At 40.8% G+C, this 26,386-nt stretch overlaps 2 long non-coding RNA genes and 1 pseudogene across 2 annotated transcripts; 2 read left to right on the plus strand and 1 right to left on the minus strand.

Annotated features, from left to right (window-relative positions):
* Positions 1–2,015: 2,015 nt before the first annotated feature.
* LOC112174622 lies at positions 2,016–6,166 on the plus strand (annotated as a pseudogene).
* Positions 6,167–9,480: 3,314 nt separating this feature from the next.
* Positions 9,481–11,154, plus strand: LOC112173701. Its single transcript, XR_005801903.1, has 2 exons — positions 9,481–10,819; positions 10,903–11,154. It is a non-coding gene; the product is annotated as an uncharacterized LOC112173701 (long non-coding RNA).
* A 1,182-nt stretch (positions 11,155–12,336) lies between these two features.
* Positions 12,337–13,655, minus strand: LOC121050113. The gene is made up of 2 exons (XR_005801933.1): positions 13,366–13,655; positions 12,337–12,656 (listed from the first exon to the last, which is right to left on the minus strand). It is a non-coding gene; the product is annotated as an uncharacterized LOC121050113 (long non-coding RNA).
* Positions 13,656–26,386: the final 12,731 nt, after the last annotated feature.

Below are 26,386 nucleotides of genomic sequence, written 5' to 3' on the forward strand. Positions count from 1 at the left end.
CAAAATTTGAGTGCTAATAATAGTGAGTTTGCATGTGAGGAGCAGATCGAGGTTCCTGTTGCTTTACATAGACCCCCATCATTAGGAATACCACTGCTAGGCACAGAAGAAACACTAGATTTGACACTAGTGGTTTGGGCTACCTCCTCAACATTAATCATTTGGGAATCGACCTAACTAGCAAAGCCTAAAATAACATCAGCATCACCCAAAGTGAACGGAAATCCAGAGTTAGATGGTTTAGAGATACTACCCACTCGTTCCTGTAAACCAGGTGATGTCGCCGTTGATGTTGCCGTCGTGGGAGGAACTGAGGTCGCAACAGAGCTGACGCGAGGACTGCCGGTTGACGCTGGTAGGGAACCAAAGCTAAGCGGAGGTGACCCATTTTGTGGTTGAGGGTTTGTGGCCTCCAACCTCATCAGTTTCATTTCCTCTAAAAGTTCCGAGCGCAAAGCCGCGACAGAGTCTTGCAAGCCTGCTACGGACGCTTGCATAGCCCCAATTTTGGCTGAGGTTTCATCCTTGTGGACTTGAAGATCAAATTCCACATGAGATAACTCCGCCACCGCCTTTGAGTTTCACCATCCCCCCGAATCGAGGGCTCTGATACCAGGTTGTTAGGGGTTTGGCCCTAACTACTGGAATTTGAGATAAAGTTGAAATGCAGAGAAGGAAAAAGAAGCAAAGAAATTGTATTATCTGCGATGATAAATCAAGTACAAAGCTAAAGCAGTTCATATAGGCTGGGTCGTCCTCATGAGTACCACGTGTCAGCTCGACACTGGGCAAGAGACAAACAGCATAACAGCTAGTAAAACTATGCGTTTAAACAATCCTATAATAAGGGAAGTCCCAGTCAACCGAAGCTAAGTTGACCCGCCTAGCAGTTTGCTCGACCTAAGCCTAATTTCTCAGTTTCTTATTGGGTCTTTCTAAATGTACCCAGCAGAGTTCTAAGTATACCCAGCAGAATTATTTTTATTAAAAAAAAACAAACAAACAAACCAATTTCCCCAAAATGCCCCGGGAGATAATGTACCCAGCAAAACAAAAATCTTTATGCTCGTTCATCCCCATCATGCCCTACTCAGATTTCTGCACAAGCTCAACGGTGAGCAATGAAAATTCAATTTCAACAGTGGATAAGATTGGACAAAGAAGTTGCTCAAAGAAAGGGATGCAATGCTGGGTTTGCAGATGAAGGAGATTGAAAACAGAGGTCAAATCCAGAAGATGATTAGATGGTTGAGATTGATGCTGATCGGGTGTTCAGATTGAATCAGCTCTATTATCAAACCATTGTAAGCTCCATGCAGTTTCTTTTACATTTCTGTTTCATTTCTTAGTTTCATCTTTTGCTTATGCCTCTTGGATTTGAAACAGAGATTGGCTCCGAATTGAAACTTCCTCAAGGTCTCGAGTCTCTTCCTAATGTCCTTAGATATCTGTCCTGGCGGTTTTATCCTTTGGCAACTTTGCCATCAAAGTTTTCTCCAAGCTGTCTTGTTGAGCTTCATATGCCCCATAGCCAACTCCAGACTCTTTGGAATAAAGACCAGGTATGCTTAAATTAGTTCTTTCATGGAGTAAATGTTGGAGTAATTAAGAGTCATATATTTAGGCCAAGTTATTCTCTCCATTTCCTTTTGTTTTACAGAACCCTATGTACCTAAAAATCTTAGCCACTCATTGAAGCTGGTTGATGTTCCATACGTCACAGCGAGTCTTGAGAGTATAAATCTTCAAGGATGTGAGAGTTTGGTTCAAGTACTCATTGTTTATCTTCTAAGATTTGAAATGAGATTGAAACTGAAATCATACATCCTAGGTTCGTGAAATTTGCAATTGAATGTTTAAACAATACTGGGTATGTTGTGTTTTGCTGGGTATGTTGTTTATTAGGGTAATTTGGGAAAATCAGTTTGTTTAATTAAACATAAATTAAAGGTAATAAAAAAAAATATTTTGCTGGGTATACTTAGAACTTTGCTGGGTACATCTAAAAAGACTCTTTCTTATTTTCTCTCCCAGTTTCGACATATCACCGCCTCCCTCCCCAAAATCATCGATTCCCAGTTTCCGTCCTAAAAAATCATCAACTCCTTTGATAATTGACTTGCAGAAGCTTATAGTTGAAATCCCCAGCCTTATTTCTGTAAAATTTCAACAGATTCACCCAAAAATCTAAAAACCCCAAACCATCCAAACTCTAATTCTGGAAAATTGTTGTTTCCTTCACGAAATGCAAGGTAATATTTCGATTACTGTCCCTATTCTATGTTGTTATTCAGTCGATTACTATCCCCATCTCGATTTCTAACATTAAATCTCGCTGTCACTATCATGCAGTACTGTGAAGAACTGAAGAAGGTCGTGTTTCTTTGGTTGAAATGTCTGATTTCGGGTACTCTAGCAAAGTAAAAGATAACGATTTAGTTGTCAATCCTTCAGGTCTCTCATTCTTTCTCTTTGTATTTTTTTATTTTTTGGGTTATTGTTTTTGGAGGATTGATTTATCTGTTACCTTTCTCTTTCGAGGTTTTATCTGAGTGTGATTGGATGTATTAGGATTTGCAGTTGTTTTCTGTTCCATGTTTCAATTAAATTTATAAATTATATGCTGGTTTCAGGATGAGCTGCGAGAAGCTGTATTGCTTGTTTTTGGGTTTTGCCAACAAACAATGACAAATGCAAGGTTACTTCATGACCTTCATGTCTCCTCTTCCTTTTTGTCATTCATTCAATCAGCTTTAGTCTAATATGCATCTTTTGTCTTTACAGGTACATCCTGCTTTAGTCTAACATTGCTAACAAGGTAATACTGATTTCTTTTTTGAAAAGGGTAATACTGATTTGTATTTCACAATGTTTATAACTTGTCCATATTGAAATTATAATATTAGTTGCCGGTCTTCAACATTTGAATTCTCTTCATCTTTTCTTATACATTTCTATAATTCATGCTTGTATTTGTGAGTCGTTTGAGGACTGGCAATTCTAAAGGCAGGTCTGAATATTATCTAGTTCGTTTTGCTTCTGATTTAATAATTGCTTACAAACTTGTATTGCTTCTGATTTAATAATTGCTTACAGACTTGTGCTGCTTCTGATTTTATGCAGGGATGTTAATGAACTGGACCTTATTGCTTACGAAGGTATGATTTTACCTACTCTGCCAGCTTCAATACAAGCTTTTATATTTCTTATATATTATAATGAATCTATTAGAAATTGTTTGTCTGACCAACTTCTTTGTTTGCCTGCTTCCTAGTAAAAATAAATCAAGGAGTCCAAGTGTGATCAGTTGGAGCATACGTTTAGGAGCATACATTTAGGAGGTAAGGGTACTTGACTTGGACTGTTCAATCATGAATGCTGTGGGTAGATGGTGATGTATGAACTGTTATGTATAAGGCTGTGATGTATGAACTGTTATGCTGTGGGTAGATGGTGATGTATGGACTGTGAATGATGAATGCTATTGGTAATACATTGCTGCATGAACTGTGATGTATAATTGTATAAATTGTAATGATAATCAAGATGAAACTGAATTTTGGTTGAACTGTGAATGATAATGATCATACATGTGAAAGAGACTAAGAGTACTCGAGCTGCATGTGAATGCTATGAATTGTAATGAACTGGAATGCAGATTTTAGTTTCGTGAATGCCAATGATTAATTGTGAATAAATTGGAAATGTTATTGCACTCATATTGGACCTGCTTCGCTGTTGTGTTGCTGATAAATGATAAATGCTCATATTTGATTATAAGTAATGAACTGGTAATGACACTTGGTTGTTTTTTGTTTTACTTCTGCATGTTTGTCTAGATGACATTTTCTTCTAGTAGCTTGAGTACCCCCTCAATATGCAGTAACCTTAATCACACCTCTACTTCACCTACAGTTCAGCCTTGGATCCACATTCCGCATGTATACTGGTATGCTAAATGACACCATGCTCTGTTGTAATTATGGCTCTTCTTTCATTACCCAACTAATCATGTTGGAGTTCATGGCAGAGACTTAAAGTATACTTTTGCTACTTTTTTTGCATTGTATCCTTGCAGGTGGTAAACTGAGTATTACCAGCAATGTTTGGCCCTAGAAACTTCTAGCCAGTGCACAAATTGTGGTTTTTGATAATACTCAGAGACTCCACTAAAAGGTGCTTCTCTGACCTATTTCTATGTCTTCACACTCAAATTTCATTCTAGCTGTGACTGTATCCTATGAACCTTAAATGGCTTTGAACCTGATTCGGATTGCTTCCCATGAAGCTGAAAACCCTGTGGGCTGCTCTCTGAAGGAGGCCTTTGAGCTCCTTGAACCAAAACTAAGACCCCCATTGGCAATAACAATCCCAACCCCACAGGAATATTTGCTGCTCAACAAGGCTATTTTGTATGGAGTTCTATGCGAAACCCATTTTGCCAAAACACATATTAAGCATTTACATGCCATTGTCACCGATGGGTATGGCTTGTTTGCTAGTTTGATTGCTAAGGTTGTGAATGAATTGTACACGAAACTTGTTGACCCGGTGAAATGCCAGTTGATTTGGGTTACTAAGGAGATGATTCATGTTCAGGCTGTAGGCATCCATGGTTTGTTGGTTTGTTTTCTGAGGCAAATTGTTGGTGGGGATTTTAGTGATGGAAATTTGTGGTTGTGTTTTGAGATCGTGAGCATTTTTTTGACCAAATGGGATTCTCTCTTGGAAGTAGAACCAATGATTTTGACCAGTGGATTGTATACATATCTTTCGCTACTAGCTGATCACTATAGATTGCTAAGTAATCCAAAGTTGGAAGCGTTAAAGCAATTGGAAATTGATTTCTGCATTAAAGTGTTAAGGGAGCATTTTTCTGTCTGTTTAAAGATTGGGAGGGATCTTGTTCGGCTCCTACAAGATGTGGTTCATATACCAAACTTTAGAGCTACGTGGAAAGATCTGGTATTGAATCAAGGCAAGTTTAAGACTCCTGGTTTTTCTGTTATTTCGCAGCTCTATAACACAAGGACTTCAAGTCAGTATATTTTACTTCGGATTTCACCAGAAATGGAGACACAGTTGCAATTTTTACTTACTTATGTGAAGTTAGGGAGTCAAAAGCGTTACCAGGCATGGTTTGCTAAGAAGTTTCTATGTGCACCAAACAGAGAGACTTTGATAGTTGACATTGTCCGTTTTATATGTTGTGCACACCACCCACCAAATGAAATCATACAATCAGATATCATTCCAAGATGGGCTGTTGTAGGTTGGCTATTGAAATATTGCACAAAGAATTATGTCTAAGCTAATGTGAAACTAGCTCTACTTTATGATTGGCTATTCTTTGATGAAAGGGTAGATAATATAATGAATATTGAGCTTGCAATGCTACTGATGGTGTACATTATACCTAGATACATTGATGTGACACACACTTCTTGAGTTTTTGTTCCTTCTTGTGGACAGCTATGATGTGGAACATAAAGATATAATTATTAGAGGCGTGTCTTCATCTCTTAGTGTACTTGTCAAGAAAGGAGTGATTCGCTCTCTTGATGTGTTGACATATTATGATGCACTTTCTCCTGTCTTGAAAGAGAGGCTTGATAGGTTTTTGTCAGGTGCGGAATTGGAAATTTCTAAAAGGCTGGAGCAAACTAGATATCCCAGCCCCTTGGCTCTGGAGAATTCCTCTTGTATGGCAACTCCGACTCCATCATCAGAACGTGAAGAAGATAGATTTGCTATAAAATCAGCTGATACATCTGTTATGATATCAGATTTGCAATAGGCTCATTTTCCGGGTCACTCCGTGGGAACTCCAACACCATCACCAGAATATCAGTCTAAATGTAGCCAAGGCGATAGGTTTTCTGCCAAATCAGCTGATACTTCTGTTGGGATAATAGGTGATGTAGCTTCTTGTAGTCCATTCACATGGGAGCGGCACTGATATTTCTCACTTGTCCATAAGCATTTTGTGCAAGAAAGCAATGTGATAGTATGATGGAAGTTACATACCAACTCGCATGTAGTCTAGTGGTATTTTTCTTCCCTTTGGTGGAAAAAGTCCCAACTCCTTAAAAGGAAAGCCTTGTACTTGGAAATTATAAAGCATCAAAACTACAATAAAATTGAAAGTTAATTTGCAAGACTTGAATTTTAAGCCCTTCAAAACGATAGGAAAAAAAGAGAGGCTAAAACAGATAACTGAATGTGTACAAAACTATATGTTGTATCTATTTGTTCCTGTGGGGCGAAAGTTTGAGAATTGGACCGAAAATGCATAATAGTATATAGAACATTTGTATATAATAGAGTAGAAATAGTTTTGTAGTGGGGGCTGCAGCTGACACATGCTAGGTCTGCCTATACCTATAGTGACCCCAAAATTTAGTGACAACCATTTTAGTAACCAGATTCACTGGTTTCAGTGACCAACGGCCACTGATGCCCAGATTTGTTGTATTGTTCCTCACCTTTGACAAAACTTGTAAGGTTGTAAAACACTTCTAACATTTTATTATGATGGAACCTCACTTCTTTAGATTTGAGGTATTCATAACAACCTTTTATGAAACTATACTTTCTCTTCAACTTTTTTTCTTCATTTGGTTATACAAATTTACTTGAAACTTTAGGCATCTCTCTCTGAATTATTACACTAGTTACAACATTCTACTAAACTCAAACAAACAACATTTGCACTTAATGTCATATTAGTCTTTATCAAGCTTAACATAATAATGTATAGGGTTAAATACTGTTTACTCCCTGAACTTTTAGGGAAAAAACGGTTTAGTCCTTGCCTTTTCAATTTCACACGTTTACTTCCTCATCTCTCAATTTTGGACCAATAGGTCCAATTTGTTATTCTCCGACCCAAAATGTCTATTCTACCCTCAAATTTTTTAATGAATTAATTATTTTTTTTTAAAAAGATTTTTTTCTCTTTTGTTTTTTTTTTCTTTTTTCTTTTTTTGATTGAGCAGATGAAGAGAGGTTTTGTGTTTCGGATTGATTTGGTCGCTTTAGAAATTTTGATGTTGAAGGAGAAGAGAGGTGGAAGAAGAAGGGATAAACAGAAAAGGAAAAAAAAAGATAAAAAAAAATTAAGAAAAAGAAAAAAGATGAACTGAGGGTATAATAGACATTTTAATAGAGTTTTTTTTACGGAATGGACCTATTGGTTCAAAATTGAGAGATGAGGGAGTAAACGTGTGAAATTGAAAAGGCAGGGACTGAACTGTTTTTTCCTTGAAAGTTCAGGGAGTAAATAGTATTTAACCCTAATGTATATGACTCTTCATTGCAGCTTTTTCCTTATTGATGTTTTTAGAACTTTCTGTGTTCTTCCTATGTTCCTTTTTTTTTTTTTTAACGCCTTTGTTCCTTCTTTATTTAATGAGATTTCGTGACTATGTACAAATTGCATCTTCTTCTTTTTCTGGCCATGAGATACGATACTCATTACCTTCAACTTAGAATTCTGCATTTGTACAAGCATCTCAATATTGTTTCTCGAATTTGAACCTACTATATGATCATATATTTCTAAGAATGTAATGAATATATTTCTAAGAATGTAATGAATTAAAGACTAAGCCCCAAAAATACTACAATGATTTAATTATTAGGTATGATGAGCTCAAACAAACAATGAAAAACAACCATGCGAACAACGAGCAATTCACAGCCACCAATCTGAAATCGTTGGGCCCGAATGTCAATTGCATAAACCTACCTACTATTTAGAAAATTATACTACTATAAGCATTAGTAATTACTAACTAGGTAAAGTGAAATTTGGTAATCCAATTGTGTCATTTTTGCTTCTTGAATAATTATTTTGTTCCTCAATTCTTGACTTCAATCCAGCATTTGTGTTGATGACTCTGTATCTCATGGTTTTATATTTGTCAACCGTTGTTGATGTTGCTCTAGATTTTTGGGTTCTGAAGTTTTTTGCTATAATGGTTTGGGCTTATGGTACTTTTAGTGATACAAGTTGTTGGTCTTTTCAATTGTTATTTCTCATATGAATTTGGGCAAAGTACATTTAACTTCAAAAGGCTCATTCATGTCATAACTTACTATAGATGTCATCACTAATCTATTCTACAAGACTTAAGAGTAACATGAGACCAAAGAATCTAATTGAAGGTATGTCATAGGGTCATAGGCTTTTATACAACTATCTCATTAGATTTATGGATGACAAAATATGATGCTGAAACAATGTCATGAAAAATACCATAAATGTTGTCCATTATCCTCACATATCTTGGTTTTACTTGTCTTATAGTTCTTTTGATTTATGATGACTGAACATGCACTTTTCTCAGTTGGATTAGCCAACTGACAGTTAACAAGCATAATTTTTTTTTTTTAGTATATAATTTTTTCTCTCTCTATCAAACGTCTAAACATACTAGTACAGTGTTCATTTCTTCATAATACACCATCATAAACAGAAGAAATTCTCTTTTATAATCAACAAAATACCGATATAAACAAACTATCCATATAAAACTAATCATCTATGCATTATATCCCAAAAAGATCGCTTAACTGCTTTTATGTTAACTCTGCGAAATGAAATCGCTCATTAACAATTTGAAGACATGGAAACCTACTAATTTCTTCTCTGGTTCTATCATGACAACCATATCTTCCATATTGTTGTTGTACTTCTTGAATTATGGTTGAATTATTTTTGTTCTGTAAAACCACACGACGAACAATATATCCCCCAACATATCCAATATGATGTACAACCATTATATATTTACATTAACTGGTTGAATAAGACATCCATAACTAAATCACTAGGTCATTACAGTGTCACCAATTTGACCGCAAGAGAAGTTATAGATAGTTCTTGAATGGAAGTTCTCCAAGTGTGTGTAGTAACTTAAATACAACTCCAATGTAGTCTTGGAATACTCATTTATTAATCCTATTGAGTCAAAAAACAAATACACGTAGGTATCCCCCGGTAAAAGGATCACCAGAGGCTGCAGTTAATAAAGTCATTTCGGCCAACTGCATGCAAGTGGTTCAGACATGTTATGGTTGTGGTCAGTGGCGTATCCAAAACTATTAGTTAGATTGGGCACAACTAAGACAAGATAAAAAAAAAGAATTTCAACGAAAATTCATGGACGGTAACCAAAATCATATATAAGTATTTTATTTATAAAATATAACAAATATTTTAAGTTTTAGTCATCTATGAGAATACAACAAAATAAGTTGCGATATTGCTGAAGATTAAATTGAATGCATGATTGACTGAAAAAGAAAGGAATTGAATCCATCCAAAAGGTCGTGGGATTCAACTTACAATAAATAATAAACAAGGGTTAGTTAAAGGGATAATGATAAAAGAGGTCATTTTGAAGTGCCTTATTATAATTCAAACACCACAAATGTCCACATGATAATTAAGGTCACTTGTTCACAACCTACCACTATAGTTCAATTTAACTACAAAAACTGCCACTGACAGCTCTCTCTCCCTCCCGTTACCCAAGCCTTCTGAACCCTTACCTATTCGGACTCTCGACCCTTAAAAAAAAATCTCTCTCTGTGAGATCGGAGCCAACCATGTCCGACGAGGAGCACCACTTCGAGTCTAAGGTCGACGCCGGAGCCTCCAAGACCTCTCCTCAGCATTTCGTAGTTTGATTGAATTAATGGGACGAGAGGGATTCGATTCCCTCCAAACGGTGCATTTCTTCAGCTCCAATATCTCTCTTTCTCAGATCTGAATTCCTCGATTCTCTTATACCGCTCATCTTCGTCGCTGATCATCTTCTCTATTATTGTTTTTCTTTTGTCTTAATTAACTTTCCTGAAATCGTTTTCAGTAACTCAAATTCAAAGATCAAAGCAGCAACGAAGGAATTGGGTTGCTATCGTTCACTGTGAGCCATGAATGCTCGAAGATTAGCTCGTTATAAATCCGATTGATTTCGTCTTTAATAATTTTCTGCTTTTAGTTCCTGAACATTATCAGTTATGTATCTGCTTGATCTTGCTGTTACCGAAATAGTAATTTCATGTTTTTGATTTGTGCATAAAGTAGTGATTGTGTAGGAAGTGCTAATTGAATGATGAACAAACAGAATTCGGATTCTTCGTCTTACCGCAGTTAATGATTAAGCTTATGTCTAAGAATTTTGAGCTATTAGAGAATAGTGAGATATGTATCTGCAGTTTCTGTGTGATACTCGGTTCTCTGTTTGTTTCAATTAGCAACATTTGTCATAGGGAAGGTTTAATCTACTTAGCTTGGCCTCTGTTCCTTGTCTCGTTGGACTTGGTGTTCCAATTCTTTAGATTTCTACAACTAGTGTTCCTTCTGTAGATACAATTGGTGTTCCAAGCGAATGCTTACTGTTGACAAATATGTTTGATCCCAAAGAAATTGAGGTTTGTGGTGGACGCCCTCAATAAAAATTCATCATTTTGATTCCATGAGTGGTGTATTATATAATTATTGGTTCCCTTTTTGAGTGGGCTGAACCAGATATTGACATGGACATTAAAGAAGATGTTCAGGAGGAATATTCAAAATACGGGAAGCTGAAACATATCTTTGTTGACAAGTAAGTTTTGTTTGCATTAGTGCTTGTGTCCTTTTTTCAGTTTTAGAGATCTATGTCTACTCTTGTTACACGTTTAATGAGCAGGAATACAGCTGGTTTTGTGTACTTGAGAGATTTGAGAACACATAAGTTGCAATAAATGCTCGACAAGTTCTCCATGGAAGATGGTTTGCTGGAAGATGATCATAGCGACTTTCATGGTAATTTCATGTCATCACGGCTGTTGGTAGACTGTTGATATTGCTTCATATTCTCTCTGATAAAAATTACTTCTTTCATGCAGTTGCCTCATATCTGTGAGACTAAATTCCCTGAAAGCCGATAGGATTATGCACATTAGGAATGTGAAGAAGGCAGCTGGTATGCCTGTTAGGTCCAATTTCCAGATGATGGAGTATTTAATTGTCCTCGTGGCTTTGTGTAACAAGAAAGAATGTAATGTTGAGATGAGAAAGTTGCATGTACATCACTTGGAATTTTTCAGTCAATGCAATGTGAAATTATAGATACTGTTTATAGACTAATTTTTCAGTAACTGTTATACACGTCACTGATTAAGTCATTGGCAGTGAAGTTATTGGCCAGCCCAGGTCCCTAGTTAGTGAGGTCACTGGTCAAGTCACTGTTAACTTTAAGTCACTGACTATGTTACTGGTTAAGATACTGGCCATGTCACAGTCATAACCATGTCACTGATCAAGTAATTGTCAGTCACTGATCAAATCACTGTTAACCTCAAGTCACCGACAAAGTCACTAATTATGTCACTGTCAATCCCTAATCAAGTCACTGACCATGTAACTGTCAACCTCAAGTCACTAACCATGTCACTGTCATTGGTCAAGTTACTATCAGCCTCAAATCACCGAAAAAGCCACTGACCATGTCACTAGCCAAGTTGCATGTCACTTTCCATGTCATTGTTATACACGTCACTGACCATGTCACTTACAATGTATGTAACTGAACATGTAACTGATCATGTCACTTACAATGTATGTGACTGACCATGTCACTTGTCAGTGACATGGCCTGTGACTTCACTGGCTAGATCACTAGCTGGCCTGTGACGTTGCTGTCAATTTCTAGCCAAGTTACTGGTCACATGTCATTGGCTATGTCATTGGTCAAGTTACTGTTAGCCTCAAATCACCGACAAATTCACTAACTAGTTACTTAGTTAGTGACTTGGCTACTTACAGTTACTTGGTTAGTGACATGGTCAGTGACATATAATGTGACATGGTCAGTTACTTAGTTAGTGACATGTGATTAACAGTGACTTGGCTATTAACTTGTGACTTGGCTACTGACAGTTACTTGGTTAGTGACATGGTCAGTTACTTAGTTAGTGACATGTGATTAACAGTGACTTCGCTATTAACTTGTGACTTGGCTACTGACAGTTACTTGGTTAGTGACATGGTCAGTTACTTAGTTAGTGACATGTGATTAACAGTGACATGTTCATGATTGTGACATGGCCAATGACTTGAGGTTAATAGTGACGTGGCCAGTAACTTTGCCGGTGACTTGAGGTTAACACTGACTTGGCCAGGGATTGACAGTGATATGGTCCGTGACTTTGCTGGTAACTTGAGGTTAACAGTTACTTGGTCAGGGATTGACAGTGACTTGGTCAGTGACAGGTGCTGCAAATTTGCAATTGAACTTCACAAGTATTTTTTGGACAAAATGAATTCAAGCGTAAGACAACTGTATGCTCAAAACATTAGTAAGAATATTTTATTGTGATTCCAGGAAGATTTCAAGTGATTTTAGTCAAAGTACAACCACAACACTTTTTCCAATTAGGACAACGTCCCATAAGCACATTAAACAAAATAAAACATAACCACAACTGGGTCTAAAGATACGGCGAGGATTTTTCTTGTCCAGAGTAAGAAGTTCCCTAGCAACATTACGGATGCGGCTCAAAGCATACTGGACCCTCCACAAGTCCCTCTTGTGCCGAAGCCCATATTCTCCAACAAGCTTCAGCTCAATGTTCCTTCTCATAAGGACGTCTTGGCTTCTCTAAACATGAACATTATCTCATCACTATCCAAAGCCACGGAAATCATCAATTTCAACCACAAACACAAACAAAGACCATATAATATAATACTTCAATTCACCAAAGCAAATTTTAGCAATACACGTGTACTACATGGTGGAATAAGATATGATGAGTTTTCTCAAAAACCAAGTAATGGGACAATTTCCTTCAGTAAAGAGTAGTGATAAACTTGTCAAGAAAATGTAGATAAGAGTCTGAACCTTCACATCCCTGCTTCCATTAAGTTCATTAAGTGACAAGACTACAGCAGCTACTTGAAATTAAAGCTAATAAATATATGGGTACTACAGCTAAGTAACAAGCTAATGATAAAATCCAGACATGAACAAAACAGTCATGAAAGTGTAACCGGCCTATCCAAGGCGGCATTATGATGATCTAAGAGCTTCACACTCCATTTCTTTCTTTACAATCTCAAACAAAATAGGACAATTAGATGCATAGTAGTCCAATGTTAAAGGAGGGTCACTTGCAAGTAGATGCATAGTAGTCCAATGTTAAAGGAGGCGCATTATTTCAATTTCTCTACCTAACAAAAGTCATGCTCCCTAAAATGCAATTAGATCTATCAATCCATGAATGAAATTGAAAACATAGAAAATCGCATTCACAACGTTTCGAGTCAAACAGATAGACATATAGAGATTAGAAAGCAAGGGGCCAGACCTGAACATCGTCGAAGCTTGGTTTGTGGTCTTTGAGTGAACTAGAATCGTTGAAGTAATCCAATTGGAATTTTGTTGTTGTTTGACAACCTAAAGCTTTTTGGAGATAAAATAACAAACCTGTCCCAATGTTAACTTCACATTCCCTTGACATACCAACAGAATAGCTTGAAAAACATATCACAAAGTCAATCAATTATACCAAGACAAGATGAAAGACACCAATGGATGGAAGTGATTAATGAGAACTCTTATTACTTCTACACATTCCCATAAGATACCTACCAAATAGCTTTGGGTACAGCTCACAACGATAATCAATTATACCAAGACAAGATGAAGAGACCAATGGATGGAAGTGATCAATTGGAACTCCTATTACTCCTCCACATTCCCTTAAGATACCAACAGAATAGCTTAGGGTACAGATCAGAAAATCATACAAGGAACAATGAAAGACTAATTTCTAAAAACATATAATTGCATAAAACACATAAATTAGTTTGGGCTGCTACAACCCGAATGCAGATGAAGGAGAGACCACAACCCCAAAATCGCATTCAATTTTCACAGAAATCAGTGAAGTAAAACAATACCTACATTCTTGAGCTTGTCGAGGGTTGAGGAGATAGCGGAGGAGTGACGAGGTGCTCTGCTCCTCGAGCGATGGCTAATCTCCTCCGAGACCATCTGGATTTTCATTATCTCCAGATCCACGAGTTGCATACCTGCAAAATAGAGCTCCAGTCTGGTATTGGCGAAAGCTTCAAGATGTGAAGAGAGTTAAGCAGTCGACTACCAAATGTCGTAGTCCGGCAACATCGGAGGCGACGACGAGAAGGACGGCTCTGCGGCTGCGCCGGACAAGGCTTGCACCTCAACGTCGTTTCAGATGGAGTGACGCAAGAGGCGAAGGACAAATGACTGTCGTCGAAGCCACAGACCTAGAAAAAGAGAAGAAAGCTGTGGATTGAAGCTCCAAAACCACTCAAAACTAAGATTTGAGATCGTTGTAGAGAGACCAAGCGCAATTGGAAGCTGGCGGCAGAGAGAGAATCTCCGATCAAAATCGAATCAAGCTTTCTGATCAAAAGAGAGAGAATTTAAGCTCTGAGATTTTGAGTGAAATAGTTATAAACGTGTATTACCTTTAAGGGTAGAATCAGAATTAAAAAAATTAAAAATTGACATTTTTTAACATCATCTCATTATTCATAAGGACTAAATTAATATTACTAACAATTCATTATGGACCTTTTTATCAAGTGGAAAACTAGGTGACATTTTTATCATTTCACACTCTAATATGACATTTTCCATCATTTCCCTTTAGTTAAACCCTATAGAAAGTCCAAATACTCAAAATAAAAAGACAAACGTCGATGTAATATTACATTCATATAATGCACACTTCCATCACAACCGTCCATCTAGCCAATCACTTTCCGGAATTCAATAATCACAAGGCTAGAGACAAAGGGGATAATTCAATTACAAGGGCATGGTGCACACTGCCCACCACCGGTGGCTCAAGGAGGAATAGACCTCTCCTTACATCCCCATCAATTTCCAACACATCAATCCAATCCACGCAAACCATTTCAATTGTAAAACAGATAATTTTCAAAACCATGCAAGAGGCCTCATATAAAACATAGTATATGCAAGAAAAGCATAGATAGAGTTAAAAGACATCCCCTACTTGGAACTCGAGCTTTCTCTTGCAGCACTTGGCCTCAATGCAACCTTGTAGCAACCACCACGTCACAAGATCCTACCAAGATATAGAGCCTAGATCAATAAGCGGCATTAATAACGATAAACACGGCTAGCTATTCACACACAATACTCTCCAAAGAAAACCTCTCCTTTAACCTAATTTACTAGCTAATAACCAGACCATTTGGGTACTAAGGGAGAGTTGGTTTTTGAGGAAAAGTGGCAAAACACCTTTAGAAGATAAATTGTCAAAAACTGGAAACAGAGTTTAAGTAGGAACTGTTAAGGGCCAAGGAGGAGTGTCCAAAACACTTGAGGTAAATTCTTGGGAAATTTTTGGAAAGAAGATGGTTTAACAACCTACTCAGTAAGAATGAAATGTTTACAGAATTTTGAGTGAAGTCATTTAAAGAGTAAGGGTTTTAAAGGCCAAAGTAAAACGGTGTCCAGTTTCTTTCCAGAAACAGCAGCTTCTGTCCATATATTTCAAAATTGCATAACAAATTCTAGAAAAATTATTTTGGGGCGATTCAAACTCTAGAATGTTCATCTATGTGTCTACTATCTTTGTCCAGAAGGAATTGATCCCAAATTATTAACGGTTCAGTTCCAGTTTTGAAAGAAATGTAGCTGGGTCAGATTATACTGAAAACTGAAAAACTGCATAAATTGGTTCTTTTGTGTAAAGCTCTTTTGGTACCCAAAATGGCTGGTTAAGTAGGCTCTAAGACACCTACAGAAAGTATCTAAAGCTCCTAAAGACTTAAACTTTCAGTCATCCTTTAATACTAAAAAGAGGAGGTCTTGTAGCTCAATAACATGATGTTTTGAAGACATGGTGTTTGGACAACCATAAAACAAATAAGCTCTTGGGATCAAGCACGATTTTAATATTTAAGATAACCATGGTCTAGCACAAAACCAACACATCAGAAAGAATGAAAGGTTCTAAGTTAAAGCAATAAGGTTCCAACAACAACAGAGACAAGTTGTAATCTGCAAGAGTTTGTAACAACAACCCAAAAATATACAGTGTTAAGGAAAGGCTGATACTCACCAAAGACTAACCAAAATGTGAGTTTTTCTTGAGGGCTTCAACAGGAAAGGGAGCTGAGGGAGTTGGTTGGATCGAGCTCAGTTGCAGGCCAATAAATTAGCTCAATCTCGAACATGCAGAGTGAAACAGAAACTTCTCAATATGTAAAAGAGTTGTTTTGAACGTATTGAGCCTAAAAATTGAGGAAAGAAATAGGAACTCGATAGTTCAAGAATCTTACCAACTGTTGGTATCAATCTCAAGGAAGATGGAGGATTTGGGTAGAGCAAGAGAGGGAATTCAAGCAGAAATTTGGAACTGGCTAGCTTCGTAACAGCTTCAGCTTTGAGGGGTGTACAGGTCCCAAATCAACTCCAATGGAGCTGAAATTTTGAGGGTAGATAGAAGAGACATAGATGAATAACTTTGATGATGAAAGGATTTTGATCGGAGGTCCCTAACTAGGCGTTTCAGGGCACACAAACACACTGATATGCCCAGGAAAGAAAGAAAGGGTTAGAAGAGGAGGGTGGACGACGATTTCTTGCCTGGGTTCTCCCTTTTGAAGGTCTGATATGGTTCTCTAGGGGGAGTTTCCCTTTGCATGTTGGTAACATGGAATAGAGTTGCTGATCGAGGTTTCCTTTCCCTCTGCCCAATTTTGAATTGAACAAAGAAAGAGGAAAAGCTGGGCTTTGCGTGTGAGGTAGATGACTCAGCTTGGGGAAAGTGAAGGAATTGAATCAGATAAATTTGGGATAAAAATAATAGGGGGTAAAAACCAAAATGATGGGGAAAATAAAAGTAAAATAAGTATAAAGAAAACTCAAATTAAAGTGTTGGCAAGACCAAATAAGGATTGGGCCTCACCAAACTTGTATTTAGATAGAAAAATAACAGAGTAAGTTTTGTTGGAATCTTGCTCGAGTTTGAAAAATATAAGGAGTAAATAAATTGTGCTTTTGAAAGTCGGTGAGATGGTTGATGAGAGCTTCGGTAAGGCGAGCAGAAATTTCCCCAATGGTTAAGAAAGGTAATATAAGAAAATCGTAAACGCACACACAAGTAGATTTCAAAATTATACAAGGATGCTATTATGAGCTACAAGAACCTTACCGGGTCAAGGGAGATGCTTGGGTCGAAGGTCAACTAACATATTGGGCTAGGTTCCCTAGCATCCCCGTCTGTTAGGTGTCCAACGTAAATTCAGGACTCTAATCTTATGCTATTTTTGGGCCTAAGGCCCAAGCCCAAACTATTTCTAAAAATCTTTAGCCAAACAAAGGTCGCGAAAAATGATCTCGTCCAAAAGTGACGTTCGGAATTTCATGGGGTCTAGAGAAGAAAAAGTATTTAAAAACTAGATGGGAGTGTGGAGGGAGGAGATCACCTGTCCCCAAACTTGTCTCACGAATAAAATTTTGACACGTATCATTTTATTTAATAACAACTAACGCTGTTAACACATTACAGAATGAAATTAAAAAAAGATGAATAAGATGGATCCAAGAGGACCAAGAGAGAGGAAAACCCTTTTTTTTTTTTTTTTTTGAAAGTAAGGATTTCATTCATAGCAAACACAGGCTAGAATGGCTCAATACATGTTCCCACCAGGGGAATATGTGCATTACACTTGAAACAATTCCGCTCCTTTTGCAGGAGCCTAGCAGAATAACATAATTCTAAACTAAGAATAATATCACACAAAGTTTCCGGTGCCAATGTGCTCAATTGCGGTTGTACTTACATAGGCATTTGCAAGCATAATTAGCTATAATGAGCCACGCTCATGCTACCACTAGCGGTACCAACTCCCACCAAAGGAGTGACTTACGGGAACACAGCCAGGCAGGCTACCGCCTGAGCCCTGGCTTGCCCCCAGATCACCGCTGACGCGCAGCCACGTGCCGCCCCAAGACAGCATCAGAAGCTGGGGACTGAAGCATATTAGTCCCACATCGAAAACATGGAGAAGATCAGCTGTCTCCTCACCTATAAAAGGTTCTCTCCTCTCTCCTCATTAATTAAGCAATTAATACTTACCTACTGTTACTTTGTCAACACAAATACATTAACTAACTTAGGCATCGGAGAAGTGAAGACCGCCCAACGCGGTCTCCATCTGACGCCCTCTGTATTTCACTTGACAGGTAGCGAAAACTCTGAGTATCACAGGTAGCGGTCCGCCCATCGGACCAGCGTTAACAAAGGTTTAGCTACGGTTGAACTTTAAGCATTAACATTGGCGCCGTCTGTGGGGACACTTGAACAGAAGGCCATCCCACCACATCCACCATGACTAACGGTAGCGGGGAAAACACTGAGCAGGCGGATCAATTCGCCAACCCCCACCTCACTAACCCAGTGATCAACGTCAATCCAACGGTTAACGTTAACCGTGCACTATTCAACACACCGGTCAACCCCGGTGGGGAACCACAGGCCAGTTCCCAGGTCCCACCAACCCAACCTACAGCGGAGGCTCAGTCGCCCTCCGATGCAGGACCTCTCCTCTATGTATGAGCTGGCATTAGCGGACCTTCATAAGGAAAATCGAGAGCGCGAGCAGGAGCACAGAGAAAAGGCTGAGGCATAAAGGCAGGTGGCCACGCTGATGTCAAAATTTGAAGAGCTGAAGAGGGCGCTGGAAGCAAACGCCAACCCAGCGCAAAGCAAGCAATTGCGGAGCACTAGGCGCAGTCAGCCCAACACCGGCGGATTGGTGCCCGGACTAATCATACAGATGTAGGTACCGTTGAACCCACCAAAGCTATGAGGAATGGGACTACCTTCAGAACCCCGACTAATGTTGGAGTAGGAGGCGGAGTCACAGCCACACACCAGCTGTTCAACAATCAGGGCCAAAACCGAGGGTAATATACCTGTCCCCGGGCGAGAGCTGGTTCAGCGGAACATCCAGGCAGGACCCGATGGAAACACAATGGCCCTAATACTGGAGTGGATGCAACAATTAGAGCAAAGGCTAATCCGGGCCGAGACAGGCTCCCCAGTGCCAATACCAAATCCACTCTTTGCATCCACCGCTCACCGCCAAGATCCTGCATGCCATCCGCCCGGCACACGCAAAGACACCAAAGATGTCACATTACAGCGGCATGACTGACCCTTTTGTCCATATGGACACCTTAAAAAAAGTCACCAATAACAAGGGCTTCGATGACGCTACCCTCTGCCATTTGTTCAACGAAACGCTGGATAGTGAGGCAATGAGTTGGTTTTTTGAGTGTCCGTCAGGGTCTATCGACTCGTTCAATGCACTATCAAATGCTTTCCTCTCTCGGTTCATCCTATTGGCTGCCGGACACCACAATACATCTCAACTATTCAACCTCAAGCAGGGGGCGGAGGAGACATTAAAGGCGTTTGTTACCAGGTGGCGAGCGGCAATGTCTCAGTGCCGCAATCTTGATAAAACGATGGCGCTTGCAACTTTCAAGCAGGGATTCCTTAAGGGACCATTTCTCTATCACCTCAATTACAACCATCCAAATGCCGCTTACGACCATGTCATGAGCGAGGCTGTCATCCATGCACAGGCAGAATTCATTACATATGGAGAAACCCCCCCCACCACCACCAACACCTGTAAAGTCCACGCAACCCTCTGCCAGCCATCAGAAACCGCTAGCAAAACCTCTGCCACACCCACAACTGATAAGAAGAGAGAGTGGCAGCAAGGCAACTACCAAAGCAAGCAGCAGAAGGACCAACAATACAATAGGGGCAACCGCTCATCTCATGGGGATAACTGTAATAAGCAAGAGTCATCCCAGCAGCACGCGGTGTTTACAGTCCTCACGACCTCGTACGAAGAAATATACTACCAGTGCGAGGACCAAATACCGCCACCACCCCCAAGGAAATACCCAAAGGTCGGAAAGCCCAGAAACACTGGCAAGTGGTGCAAATATCACGAGGACAGCAACCACAACACCAACACGTGTAATGCCCTCAAAACAGCCATCGAGACTCTATACTGAGACGGTAAGATGGAACAATTCAAGGTACATCAACCACCACCCGTGATCGCTAACATTGAGCCCTTGGGCCGCATCAACACTATCGACGGTGGTGCCCCAATCACCAATATGTCTCACAGACCAAAAAAGCGCTATGCGCGTGCTAATCACCCCAAGGAGGTGTGCAACATCCGCTATGAGAGGTTCGCTAAACTCCCCAAATCTGGTTGGGAGCCCATTACCTTCTTAGAGGAGGAGGAACGCGGAGCACATCTGCCCCACGACGATCCATTCTTGATCGACACCATACTCGATAAATGGTCAGTGGGAAGGATCCTTGTCGACAACGACTCCGCTGTAAATGTCATCTTTAACAGGTGATACGACAAACTTCGGCGGAACAGAAAACTACTGCAGGATCATGAGCCATTGCTTAGCTTCTCCGGTGACATCACACAGCCATTAGGTTCTGACTACATGTGGCTGGTTATCGGCGCCAGTCCACGAACAGCGGAAATCTATACAGAGTTCATCATTGTGGATTGCTTCAGTTCATATAATGCCATCATTGGTCGACCGGCACTTAACAAACTCAAATGCATCATCGCCGGGTACATGCTCCTCATGAAGTTTCTTACTCCCAACGGAACAGGCTGTGTGAAGGGAAGTCAACAACTGGCACGAGAATGCTACTTCACAACCGTGGCATGATCAGTGCGCCACCATGAAATCCTAGCAGTGGGAAATCATGCAGCGGCACCAAATATCTTTGAGGACCCCAGGGATGACGGAAGAAATATGTCAAAAAGGTGCCCGTCAACCCAGAAACATCCTTAAGGGTTATCAGCATCTCCGACGAGCACCCTGAGCGGATATTCCGCATCGGCGCTCAGCTAGACCCAGAGGTAGTGGCGGAACTCACCTAGTTTCTACGTGACAACGCCGCCGTCTTTGCATGGTCATACGCTGACATACCAGGTATCTCCCCCTAGATCATCACAAACAAACTAAGTATAAAACCATCCGCCTACCCTACCAAGCAGCGACGGAGGGCCTTTGACGAGGAGAGATACCGTGCAATAGAGGAAGAGGTTGCCAAGTTCCAGAGCATTGGATTCATCCGCTAAATAAATTACCCTCAGTGGATTTCCAACTTGGTCATGGTCAAAAAACCCAGCGGAAAATGGCGAATGTGTGTCGATTTCAAGGCCCTCAACAAGGCATGCCCCAAGGACAGTTTCCCGCTACCTTGCATAGACCAACTGGTCGATGCAACCGCTGGCCACGAGCTACTTAGCATGATGGATGCCTTCTCCGGCTACAATCAGATCAAGATGCACCCTGGTGACCAAGAGTGCACCTCCTTCACCACCGATAAGGGCCTATACTGCTACAATGTCATGCCTTTCGGTTTGAAGAACGCCGGTGCAACTTACCAGCGGCTAATGAATGCTATGTTCGCTGAACATCTGGGAAAAATCATCGAGGTCTACGTGGATGATATGTTGGTAAAAAGTATAAAGGCCAGTGGACACGTGGCAAACCTCAGAATCATATTCGCTATTCTCATGGCCTACGGTATGCGCCTCAACCCAGAAAAATGCTTATTCGGCGTCAACGCCAGCAAATTTCTGGGTTACATAGTCAGTGAGCGGGGCATAGAGGCCAACCTTGATAAGGTACATGCCATCCTCAACATGAAGGCTCCAGAGTGGAAGAAGCACGTTCAGAGCCTCCAGGGAAAACTAATCGCCCTCTCTCGATTTATCTCCAGACTCATTGACAGGTGTCTCCCATTTTTCAAAGTCCTGAAGACAACCCACAAGAAAGTCATCGACTGGAACCCAGACTGTGAGGCAGCGTTCCAGAGCTTGAAAGAGTACTTGGCGGCAGTTCCGCTCCTTTCTATTCCTGTGCAGGGGGAGACATTATATATATACCTAGCGGTATCACAGACAGCGGTAAGCTGCACCATTATCCGGCGAGAGGGCCAGGATGAGCTCCCTGTATTCTACGCCGGCAGAGGCATGAACGGGGCCGAAACAAGGTATCCCTCCCTGGAGTAGCTCACTCTCGCACTCATTGTCGTCGCTAGGCGCCTCCGCCAGTACTTTCAGGCCCACACAATTCATGTCTTAACGAATCAACCGCTGAGCAGGTGATGCAGAACCCTGAGCACTCGGGGCGCTTCAGCAAATGGGCCATCGAGCTCAGCGAGTTCGACATTGACTACAAACCAAGAACCGCCATGAAGGGCCAGGCGGTGGAGACTTCATTGCTGAGCTCACTGAGCGTCAGGTTGAACCCAACATAGAGGCAGAGCCCAGCATGGAAATTGTAACCGTTGAGGAACCAACTCCCCAGCAGTTAGACTAGAACCTACACGTGGATGGCTCCGCTTGCGCCAAGGCCAGCGGCGCAGGAGTCATCCTGACAGGGCCAGGGGGACTGAACGTAGAATACGCATTAAAGTTCAACTTCAAGGCCTCAAACAACATGGCGGAGTACGAAGCACTCATCGTCGGCCTACTCCTCGCCATCGACTCAGGGGCTGACAGTGTCAACATATTCAGCGACTCCCAGCTTGTCGTTAACCAGGTCAACGATAGTTTCCAGGTCAAAGACCAACAGTTAGCGGCGTACTTGGGGTACGTAAAAACGCTCCTCAAAAAATTCAAATTCCACATGATCACACAGATCCCCAGGGAAAAGAACGCTAAGGCTGATTCACTAGCAAGACTTGCAACCGCTCAACCACACCAAAGTCCAGCGGACACAAGGGTGGAGTGTCTTGACAGGCCTAACATCACAAAAACTCTAGCGGAGATCTTAAACATCGAGGTCAATCCCAGTTGGATGAACGAGATCATCAAATACAAGCGCAATGGAACATTGCCAGAGGACAAGGTTGAAGCACGACAGGTCAAGCAGAGAGCAACCCGCTACAATATCCAGAGTGGCAAGCTTTACCGCTAGGGGTTCACCCACCCCAACCTCCAGTGTCTAACCCCAGAGGAGGGGAAGGTCGTCCTAGCAGCGATACACAGTGAGGAATGTGGAAACCACTCGGGCGCCAGATCCTTGGTCAATCGCACAATGCGACAAGGCTACTTCTGGCCTACGATCGGCGACGACACTAGGAAGATATCAAGATCTTGCCACAAATGTCAACAATATGCTGATCTCCCACACGCCCCTACAGAACCGTTGTCGATCATCATTGGTCCCTGTATCCACTCCACGTGGGGCCTGGACTTGATAGGAAAATTCCAAACCGCCAAAGGCCAATTCAAGTACATCATTGTCGCCATCGACTACAACAACAAGTGGATAGAGGCAAAACCACTGATGGCAATAACTACCGCCAAGGTAACTCACTTCCTCTGGAAGAACATTTATTGCCGCTATGGTGTCCCACACACAATCATCACAGACAACGGCACACAGTTCAACAACAAAAAACTCATCTTTCACCGCTAACTTGGGCACCAGGATGAGTTTCGCATCTGTCGCTCACCCCCAAACCAACGGCTAGGTCGAAGCAGTAAACAAGATAATCAAGAAACTGCTAAAAAAGAAACTCGACGACACCAAAGGTTTATGGACGGAAAAGCTTCCGGAAGTTCTGTGGGCCATCAGAACTACCCCAACTTCCGCCACAGGTGAAACACCATTCTGCATGATGTTCGGAGCTGAAGCCGTCCTACCCATTGAAGTAACTCAGCCCACCGCTAGAGTCGAGGCCTACTGCCCTGAGACCAATAGCAAAGGGGTCAACCTCGACAGAGACCTCCTAGAGGAAAAACGACACAAGGCCCATTTGCACAATTTGCAAAACAAGCAGCGGGTATCGCGTTTCTACAACGCTAGGGTCAAAGCCCGGAACCTCCAACTGGGGGACTGGGTAATGAAGGAGGTCATTCCACCGCCAACAGCACTCCGCCCAACTTGGGAGGGTCCATACAAAATTGTGGAAGTCGCTAGCCCCGACACCTTCTACCTGATGGACAAGGATGGCGTCACAACGACCCACCCTTGGAATACCGAGCACCTTCGATATTACTACAAGTAGTCATACCACTACCCTAGAGCATCTTGGCTTAGCTAAATTTTTGACTCAATATTTAGCTAAGGGAAGCTACCCAATGGGTACAACCCCGCTTTTTGTAAACGCTGACATATCAGCTATCAATGAAACGAGAAATTATTCAAACCATTGTCGCCAAGTCCAAGCACAAGAATCAACTGGCAACGCCAACAATATTCGGCGGACTATGTCCGCTACATCGTGCACTTGGAAACAATTTTAATACCTTTAATGTTTCATTGAGTCACAAAACAGCAGTCAAAACTCTAGCGGTTCATAAACAATACAATCAGCAAACGCATCCACACTTGGCAAAATCTCATAAGCAAAATACCAATTTTATTTTAGGGGTCGGGACTCCCCGCCCAAGAGTATTGTTGAATTACAAAAGGCCTCAGCGGCGCAAAAAAAAAAAAAAAATAAGACAAACGCCTCAGCGGCACTATTTCAGGCTGTGGAGCTGTCTTCATGGGTGAGGGGGCATCAGCGGCAGTCTCGTCCTCCGGCAGCGGTTGTGGCTCGCCTGATCGGACCCACAAGCGATAGGGCTCGGCGTTACAATAGTACTATCCGCTCGGGTATGGGCGGCCAAAAAGCCAGCACGGGAGACCTCGGACTGAGTAGGGGGCGGAGTCTACTGAGAGTCGTCAGCCAGACGCAAACCACTTGATTACACGCATTTTTATGCATGTAATTGTATCCAAAACACTAGAAATATGTTGATACTTGAGCCAATTATAGTGTAGTTAATCCAATTTTATTTGTTGTGTAGGAAATAAGCGGAATTGCGGAAATCGAGAGAAAAATGGTAGAAAATTGAGCAAAATGAAATTTCCGACAAAAAGACGAAATAGTCAAAGCGGGTCAATATGGTCAACTCCATCAAGGAAGCGGAATTTAATTGCCTCCGATAGCATTTGCGGAAATGAATTGAGAAGGGAGATGAAAGAAGAAAAAAAAAGAGAGAAGAGAAGAAAAGGAAAAGAAAACCAAAAAAAAAAAAAAACGCCTTTGCTGACATCATGATGATGTCAGCATCATAATCAACAATTTCTTTCCCCCCCCCCCCCCCCCCGTACTCCTTCACCATTTCTTCCCTTTTCTCTTTTTTTTTTTTTCTTTTTCCTTTCTTCCTATCCCTTGCTGCCACATGTCATTTTCTATCATTTTTTCTCTTCCTCTTGCAGCCACAAACCGATGGGAATGATCCATTCCCTCATATACTCATGATTATCCCCATCTCCTTCTCTCTCTAATCAGTAGCCGCACCAAACAGAGGCAGCCCCTTTGGGCTGCTCTCTCTCCTCTCCTCATTCTCTATTTTCCAGATTTTTGTTAGTTTTACCCAAATCTTCAAGGATTCATCAAAGGCCTCAACCTCTACAAGATTCAAGATTTGGGTAATTGTGAGAGTTATAATTCAAGAGTAGTCATGTTGGCTTTCTAGCTAATTGTGGCTATCATTGTTTTCTCCTACACTTCTCTTTTCTTTTCTCTTTGAATTTTGTAGTTTTGATGTCAATAATTATGGGTTGTGAGTAATTTTCTTATTGGGTTTTAGGGTTGCGTCCCTAACCCAAATTTTGTGTAAAAGATGTTTAATTTAATGTAATGATGTAATTTTCATATGATGGATGCTTATATCTATTTTTGTTGGGTTAAAATGCATGTTTAGGAGCCTAGTCAACTCTAGGGTGTGTATTTTGAGCATGTCTAGGATGGAGTTAGGGGCTTGACTCCCTCTAATTCCTAAGCTAGAAACCTTCAATTTCGTATTCGAGGGGTTATAAGCATGGTGATTTACACCCGTTGCGTGATTGCGCGGGCGGGTCGCTTAGTAGTCTAATTCCTCGATCTCTACGCCTCTTGATGTGAATTAGTGACCATTGAACCGGCTCTAATTCATGCCAAGTGAGTCCCTACGGCCCTTGAACCGGAGTAGGAATACCATGAAAGGGAATTTCGGTCCTTGAGCCTTGAACCGCCTATGATACGACTACCGCCAAAATAGGAAATATGCATCTACATTAGATTAGCTTCCGACACATGAGATTTGGTGAAGGATCCTCCCTAACACCCGACATTCTCATTTATATTGTTTACACTTTTATTAATTTCTTTGCATTTTTATTAGTTGCTTTACATTTCATTACTTTTTGTTAATCTAAAATCAACTCTCAAAATATTGAATTTCAACTCA

The sequence above is a fragment of the Rosa chinensis genome, chromosome 6 (genome assembly GCF_002994745.2).
Source record: "Rosa chinensis cultivar Old Blush chromosome 6, RchiOBHm-V2, whole genome shotgun sequence".
Classification (NCBI taxonomy): Eukaryota; Viridiplantae; Streptophyta; class Magnoliopsida; order Rosales; family Rosaceae; genus Rosa; species Rosa chinensis.